The sequence below is a fragment of the Lissotriton helveticus genome, chromosome 1_1 (genome assembly GCF_964261635.1).
Source record: "Lissotriton helveticus chromosome 1_1, aLisHel1.1, whole genome shotgun sequence".
In the NCBI taxonomy this organism is placed as follows: domain Eukaryota; kingdom Metazoa; phylum Chordata; class Amphibia; order Caudata; family Salamandridae; genus Lissotriton; species Lissotriton helveticus.
Window position 1 is genome coordinate 881,248,541 of NC_136057.1, and position 8,483 is coordinate 881,257,023.

An 8,483-nucleotide genomic window follows, 5' to 3' on the forward strand; every position below is an offset into this window, starting at 1 on the left:
ATCCTGAGAAAAACCTGATGCATCACCTCTGCTGCGAGGGTTCTCCTGATGCAAGGACTCTGTGTTGACACTGTAGCCTGCATCGGAAACACCACTTATTTGAAGCCTTTCCAACATAGGATCCTGCTTTGCAAATCTCTCATCTGCAGCAGACTCAATGACTACGTAGGTGCCTGCATCACAGCTCTTCAAAACCACTGTATCACCGCAATGCATACTTGATGCCAGACTTTGGCTCGCAAGCCCTTGCTAATGGGATATTTGACGACAATGCAGGATCTTGCATCGCACCTTCTCTGCTTTGGAGCCAACACATCGCCTTGGTTGTGTGACACATCCTCGGCACAGGATCTGATAATGCTTTGCAAACCGCGAATTATGTTGCAGTATTGACTTAATTAGGCGACATGAAAAGGAAAATTATTGCAGCTTAATGCGGCACTTTTTGCGATAGTACTACTTTATTATTTTATTATTTTTACACTCGTTAACACTATCTGGACATTGTTTTTACTTCATTAGTACCAGTGTAAGACTGAAACATAGCAGTAAGCAAAAGAAAGGTTACCAGTCAAACTTTGCAAAGGGCCTTCTATGAGCAGCAAAATGTGTTACAGCGTTTTTAGTATCTTTTGATCCGTTTGAGCTGGAAACTGATGTTTTTTATATTAAAACATGCAGGCAGCTTGTGCGGCACATGAAGCGAATCCAAAATTATGCGCAGAAGACGATGCTGCCCCAAAATGGCATATTTCCAGTGACCCTGCTGGATTTGGCATGTTCTGAATGTAGTAATGTCTGTTAAGTGCCATTTTCTCTCATTATGTGATCCCACCTTCATCTTACGAGCCATCAATTTATCAACCATTATTGCCCTCAGCATGGGGAGAATAACGCTTAAATATATAGAAATCTACACCATGATTAATACATTCACATTTGCAATAGATATTGCAGATAATCTAAAGACAATTCAACATTCGTTATTTGTTAATGTTACATGCGAAAATAGCAATTATATTTTGTTTGAGAAGTATAAATGATCAAGGTGTATTTATCAGGATATACTGTGTATAACAATTCCTGGCACATAAGAGCAGAGTGTGTGTGCCTGAAATCCAAGAAAAAAGGTCAGTTTGATTATTTTGAAAGAACAATACAGGTAACATTTGGCCCAATATCAGACCATTCTTCTTAGGATTTCAAAGCCCTAAATCTGTCAAAGGCAGCAGTAATTGTGGGTTGAGGGACTTGATTTGGGTCGTTTCCAGAAGCAACCGAATTCGAACTCAAGCCTCGTGTGAACTAAAACAGTCTTCAGAGAGGGGATGATTTGTGGCCGTTCGTGGAGACAATTTAAGTGCTATGTTCGTAAGGCTCTGGGAAGGTTTATGTGTAATTCTCTGCGGCACAATATCACAGCCAGGCAGCACTTGACTCTTCGCCTTCATAACTTTTTTCTCTGCATTAAGTGGATCCAGGGTAGGTTTTCTCCAGCCGTCACATTTTTTTAATGCACAAATTGGCGTTCTATAAAAAAAAGAAAAGTGCATCTAAGCTTGTATGCTAGATATTTTTTTTTTAAAAGTGCATTTCCTTTAAGTGATAACTTACTAATAATAACATTGTGCTAAGGGAATTTTGTAAAATGAAACGATGCCACAGTCGAAAGTACCAAATGGCAATATGAGTAATAATGAAATGATGTGTTTGTAGGCCTAATCCCTCAATGTTTCGGATTCAATGCTCGAGGCATTTTTATTTGAATTAATTATACAATGGCATTTTCAGTGAAATTCTATACCATCATAGAATACATCACGGATTGATTTGATTTGATAGGTAGCATATCATATCTTATGATTATGTAAAACATACTGCCAGTTACAGGAGGAGCAACTAGTCCATCTTAAAAATTTAACAATGCATAAAAAGAACACTATTTAATTTGAAAAAACACTTCTCATAAATTGAAAGAATATTTAAATAAAATTGCCTTAAAAAACAAATACAGTTACATTAGATGAGTAATAATGTTAATAATACCTTATTTTGATATAGCACACGCAACCCTCATTTAGACACTGTGTAGATAACATGTGTTACTCTTCTCTACGTAGAGGTCTAATTATAAGGTATACAGGAAAACTGCATCATTCATCCTGCACCTCTGATTTTTAGTATTGTCTAGGACGGTAATTCAGGTTCTTTTCCTTTTCCTACCCATGCATTATCTGAAACTGAAGAAATCTGTCATTGATCACGAATAATATTTAATGGAGCTGTTACTCTTTAGTCATCTGTGCGCCTGTGTTTAAGTTCTAGACAGTACACTAGTGATGGGTTGGGCTTCCATTCCTTTGTTCTTCCTTTCAGGTTAAGGAATTATGGGGCATATTATCAAGGGGGTTTATCTCCGCATTTTTGGCTTTAAAAGCCAAGAAAGCGGAGATAAAATTATCTCCCTATTACCTAGCTGTCGCTAACACCAGTTAGCGACAGCTAGTAGGAGATAGCGACAATCTTGGGCCCCACTTTGCATGTCAGTGATATTTATCACTAATGACATGCAAAGTGGGCGTGCCAAGATGTTAGCAACTGGAAACAGTCGCTGACATCGCTATCTCCTATTACCAACTTTTGGACATATTCGCGCTAAGCGCGAATATCTCCAAAAGCTAACAACTGCTCTGAGCAGTTCTTAGCCATGTTATCCAATGGGAGGTGGATAACATGGCTAAGAGCATTAGCTCCGTAATGCATGAATATCGCAGACTTTTCAGCGATATTCATGCATTGCGGCCGTTTTTTATCGCATTTGCGTTAAACCTTGGTAATACCAAGGTTTATCTGCGATAAAAATCGCCGCAGCTCAGCGGTAAATTTTTGTCTCTAACCAAGCAATAGCGATAATTATCGCTATTGCTTGGTAATATGCCCCTATGTTTATATGCACGCACTCTTAAAAGCTTTTGCGTGTTCCTTATGTTGTATTCTTCATTGGTGTATCCACAGAGGTATCTAGGACGTTGTAGAATATTTGGCAGTTTAGAGCCCACCCTACCTGCTGTGTTCGCTTATACCACCGAAGATTCCTTTTACTTTGAATAAAGAAGCTTTTATTCTTCTTACCCTCAGTCTGTAACACTTCTGGAAGAAAAAGAACTTTACTCCGGTGGGCTAGAATACACATTTATTTATATGGTTTGAGGTAGTGCATTGACCAATGAAACACTTCAGTCACCACGCTCCTACTGATTTCGAAAACACAGCCAGTATTTACACAAATCTCCATGGTCAGCAGTCATCTGATTCCTTGTAAGATGAGAAATGTACAACTAAGGGGATCATTACGATGTCGGGCGGACTCCTGGCCTCCTGACACCATATCGGTATAGAACCACCCGACCTTAAATTGGCAGTTCCAACCGCAGTATTACGATGCGGCCTGGCCTCTCATGTATTTTACAATTGCAGCATGTGCAGCAGGTGAAAAAGGCCTGCAGTACAAGCTTCCATTATAAAATGGATGTTTTAAAACATCTCTGCACTGTGTGTCAACCACACAGTGCAGGGATGTTTAGGCTGGCCCCATAGCAGAGGGCCACGGGGGAAGGGTTCCCCTGCTAGGGCTCCCCAAAGACACTTTCCGACAGCCTTTCCATGTCGGAAAGGCCGACATGAAAAGGCTGTCGGAAAATGCCATCATAATCCCGACAGCGGATCCAAGCCTGGCTCTGTCGTCATTACAGGATTATGGTGCCTTCCAACGCTCCAACAGACCTCTTGAGCTTGTCAAAAGTGCTGTGGCTGGTCCCTCCACCCAATGTCTTCAGCCGCTGCATCATTATGCGATGGGCAGACTGCAGGGGCAGATGTCTGAAGGACCTCAGCCGACCGTAGGTCGGTTGGGGTCCTTCCGACATCGTAATTAGCCCCATAGTGTTTTATTACCTAACAGGTGAGCCCTATGATCGCTTACTGCAATTAGAAACAGTTCCAGCTTACCAAAACATGACAGTAAAAAAATGCTTAATAATAATTCAGCCTTGAACAGTGATACATGGCAAGTAATGTGTGGGGACAGCAAATGTCTCAAAGCAGAAAAGGCAACCTTGCATTCTTCCGGGGTCAATGCAAGACAAAAGTGACCTGCACAGATATTCTTTATGTTGAGGAGAGGAGCATTGTTCAGGAAGTCATAGAACACAGGTTTAAATCTGCACACACATATGTTTTTCCTTTTTTTTTCTCTCATCATTGGCAGTGTCATGTTTAGGTTTTTGCCTGTAGTGCGCATGCGCTAAAAAACCTTTTGAGTTCTATGTCGGATCGATGACCCGCCTCTGTCTCTCATTGGCTAGCTCCATAAATGGAGGCTAGCCATTGGGAGACAGAGGCTGTCAATCACGCTTTCTCGGGGAAAACGCGATTCGGGGGCGTTTCTCGGGCTTTTTTAAGCCCCGCCCCTTTGTCCCGGGCCGCGCTGTGATTGGGGGACACTCCCGTGACGTCATTTCCCGGGCCGCGCAAAAATTCAGAGATGCCCGACCTTCCTTCCCTCTTTGCAGCTGTTACGGACATTGAGCCCCTTACTAAGTTGCTGAACATGACCTTCTGTTTCCCCTCCCACTTTCCTCACACAAGAAGCCCCCAACTGCCTGACCCTGCACGTGAACGGGCACACTTCGGCTTCTGCTCGGCTTTGAACCTGTTTTCCCAGCCCTGGCTTCACCCTGAGCCGAGGCTGTGGGAGTAGAGCGCTCTCCTGTCACTTCCGGGTGAGTGTCTCGAGAAGGGACGGCAGCGTCCGCAGGTCCAGAGTGCTGCACAGTGAAGACGACGACTCTGGCCTGGGACTGGCGGTGCATGGCTCCTTATCTGCCCCTCTTCGCGTGAGGCCCTCGGGATCCTGAACGCGCCTCCGGTGGTCCGGGAGGCGCCTGTGTCACCCGCGGAAATGATCCACTCCACCAAGCGCGGCCCAGGTAAGCTGCGGGGGTTCGGGTGCCAGGGACAGCTGCCAAGGGGCCAGGTGTGGTGTGTGCCAGGGGCGAGCAGCGACGGGGCGAGGCGTGGTCTGTGCCAGGGGCGCACCGAAGGGTTCAGGTGCCAGGTGCGCACCGATCATGCAACATACCGCGCCGTGTCCGATAATAGCCGAGCTGGGGGGTAGCTGCTCAGAACACCTGGCTTACCATGTCGCTCCTCTTGCAAGGAGGCTCCCTGTGTGCCTTTACTGCGCATTTACAAAGCACGAGGGCAAAAGGCTCGAAGGATGAGGCTTTATATGTGAACCACCGCCCCTGCCGTAGAAGGGACTGCAGTTTCCATGTTCAGGACGTACTGACGATGCTTCGAGTGCATCCAAAACGTTGGGCTTGTTGGGCATCTGACCTAATTGGCAGCATAAGTACTCGCGTCGCGTCCCCGGTGTCACTGTCAATGACCATGTCGCTGTTCAGGCTCGGACTGGGACATTCAATATGCCTGGGCCACAAACAAAAGTCACCCTGTAAGTGAATTTCAAAGCTAAAAGAGTGACCCAAAAAAAATGTGTACAAGTGTTTGCAAGGTGTGAAAACTGCATGCGTTTAAGCTTGTTGCAGACTGCATGTTTCATATAAGGTAAATCAACTCTAAAATCAGACCCAGCCCGCGATAAATCAGTCACAAACAGCCAAAAAAAACAAGCATTTACAATGCAACGGTTTCGCCTTTGGAAAAGTTTGAGCTATTGGAATTGTAAATGACAAAATTTGTATTTATGTGTTGGTTTTGAAAACAGATAAATAAATGGCATTGTCATTTTCATTGCCAATAGCTCTAACTTTTCCAAAGGCGAAACCGTTGCATTGTAAATGCTTGTTTTATTTTACCTTCCAACGCAAACTTGCCTTTTTCTGCATGGTCACCCCAGATTTGGTGCCATTTTTCTGGATTCTATTTTTGCTGACTTTAGGACTCTGTACACTTTACCATTGCTAAACAGTAGTAACATGCCTGCATCTCTAAATCAAATGCTGTACATTAGAACCCCTTATTTGGCCAATTTAACTTTTCTATAAGTCTATTGTAAATGGTGCCTTAAGAGTGCCAATATATGGAAAGTTAAATGTCATATACGGACTACAATATGTATTTACCCACCCACAAAATTAGCAAAAAAAACATTCTTCCAGGAGCACCACTGTGCTCTGGCTTGGCTGTAGTTTAACCCCTTCTACGCTCATGACGAGCTCAGCTCGTCATGAGCATTACCTGCGCTACGCGGATGACGAGCTGAGCTCGTCATGTAACACGGGTTTTTTCAAATCGCAGCACGCAGCGGGAAAACCGCTAGCACGCATGCGGTTAAACATAGGAGAAAATGCCTTTATCATGTAGGAAAAGGCGATTTTTATGTTTTCATAAATCACCCATGAAGATGCTGTGTAAGCCCACTGGATTGCGTGCTCATATATGAACATATGGCGCACTGTATATTGAAGTTTGTGCACCCTCAGATTGAGATAAAACCCAAGAGCTATTTCACTCTGTTGGCCAGTTATGATCTTTCTTTATTCAGCTTGGTGGTATTAAGAGCAACATTTGTGACAAGAAAATGTATCTTGTAAATGTACTAAGCCCATTTAGCAATTCAATAAATCTTAACAAATCACTAAATGGGTTTAGGAAACCATTAGGGATCGCTATTTGGAAGAGGTGTGTTTAGGGGCGTCCCTTCTAAATACTGTTTCCTGATGTCATGTATTAATGTTTTGTGACTTAAATCCGAATGCAAAACATGAATAATTTTCTGAATAATGAAAGGTGGTGGTAAACTGTTCATAAAAGGGAAATGGCACCTAAGAGACCCATTCCCTTTTGTGAAAGGTCACAAAACAGGTTTTTGGAGAAGCCACTACTCTTTAAAAAATATTTTTATATACTATTCTTTTTTAGGTTTCGTAACCTGGCGAGGGGCGAAGCCACTCCCAGATCGAAATCTGTTGTTTCTAATAGTGAGGTTAGGACAGCCTCTGTTTCCAATTGGCTAGCTCCATAAATGGAGGCTAGCCATTGGGAGACAGAGGCTGTCAATCGCGCTTTCTCTTGAAAACGCGATTCGGGGGCGTTTCTGGTGCTTTTTTTAAGCCCCGCCCCTTTGTCCCGGGCCGCGCTGCGATTGGCTGCCGGCCCGGGACACCCCCGTGACGTCATTCCCGGGCCGCGCTGTGATTGGCTGCCGGCCCGGGACACCCCCGTGACGTCAGCCAATCACAGCGCGGCCCGGGACCTGACTTATTTCACTTTACGATCGCCGCAGGAACTGAGCTCCATATTCATCATATGCTCGAATGTATCAATGCACCTCACTTTTTTACGGAAGATACACATATTCTCAGAGGAGTTCCGTTTATGGTGGCAGCGCGTTCTTCCCTGACAGCCCACTAACTCCCTCCCTCTCGCCTGCTCTACCCTTAAGTTTCGGTTTCCATTCTCGCCCATTCTCGATGACCGTCACTCCCTGCTAAGATGGCCGAGATGTCGGGCTCGCTGTTGGACCTCTCCGAGGAGTTTACCTGTTCCATCTGCCTGGGCACTTTCGAGAGCCCGGTCACCACTCCCTGCGGACACAATTTTTGCCGTGTCTGCCTGGAGGTGATCTGGGCCACGGAGGCGCAGGAGGGCTGGAAATGTCCTCAGTGCCGCACTGGCTTCGCAACTAAACCGGAGCTCCGCAAGAACACCGTGCTGGATACCGTGGTGCAGCAGTACCTGCTGGACGTGAACCGGTGCGAGCAGGAGCAGCAGGCGCAGCCGGAGCCGGAGGAGGAAGAGGAGTCCTGTCCGGACGGGGCCGTGCCCTGTGACTCCTGCCTCAAGGTGGCCGCCGTCCGGACGTGTGTAACCAGCATCGCCTCCTTCTGCCAGGAGCACCTGCAGCCTCACCTGGGGAGCCAGGCGTTCGCTCACCACCAGCTGCACAGCCCGCTGGGGAGCTCCGAGCTGGGCCTCCGTACCTGCAAAGATCACAAGAAGCTCCTCGAGTACTTCTGCGAGGAGCACGGAAAGTGCCTCTGCTGCTACTGCTTGGTAGACCAGAAGGCCTGCAAAACACACACCGTGCCAGAGGCCAAGCTCAAAAGAGAGGTGAGTACCGAGCCCCACACGACAAGAGGGGGCACCCGAATAAGCCTAGCACCTTGTATTGTAGAACTTGTATAGCGTTTACCTCCCTCGTGTGGGTCACTGAAGCACTTCGAGATTGCAAGTTACAGCATGTGATGTGCGGTTGTCTAGGTGTTGTTTATGGTCTGCCTTAACAACACAGCTGCCCCCAGACATTGTGAGCTCTTGTTAGCCTGGGGGTCCTTACTGGCTCACCCGTGGTTGAAGGGTCTCTCAGACAGGTCAGTTTTGACATGCATGTAAATGTCAGGATTGACACTCCTTAATTCGGTGTGTGCTGTTATATTTTCCGACATGCACGTTTGGGG

At 45.8% G+C, this 8,483-nt stretch overlaps 1 pseudogene; it reads left to right on the forward strand.

The window, feature by feature from the left end:
• The first annotated feature begins 7,522 nt into the window (after nt 1-7,522).
• On the forward strand, nt 7,523-8,211 carry LOC144763141 (E3 ubiquitin/ISG15 ligase TRIM25 pseudogene; annotated as a pseudogene).
• The last annotated feature ends 272 nt before the right edge of the window (nt 8,212-8,483 follow it).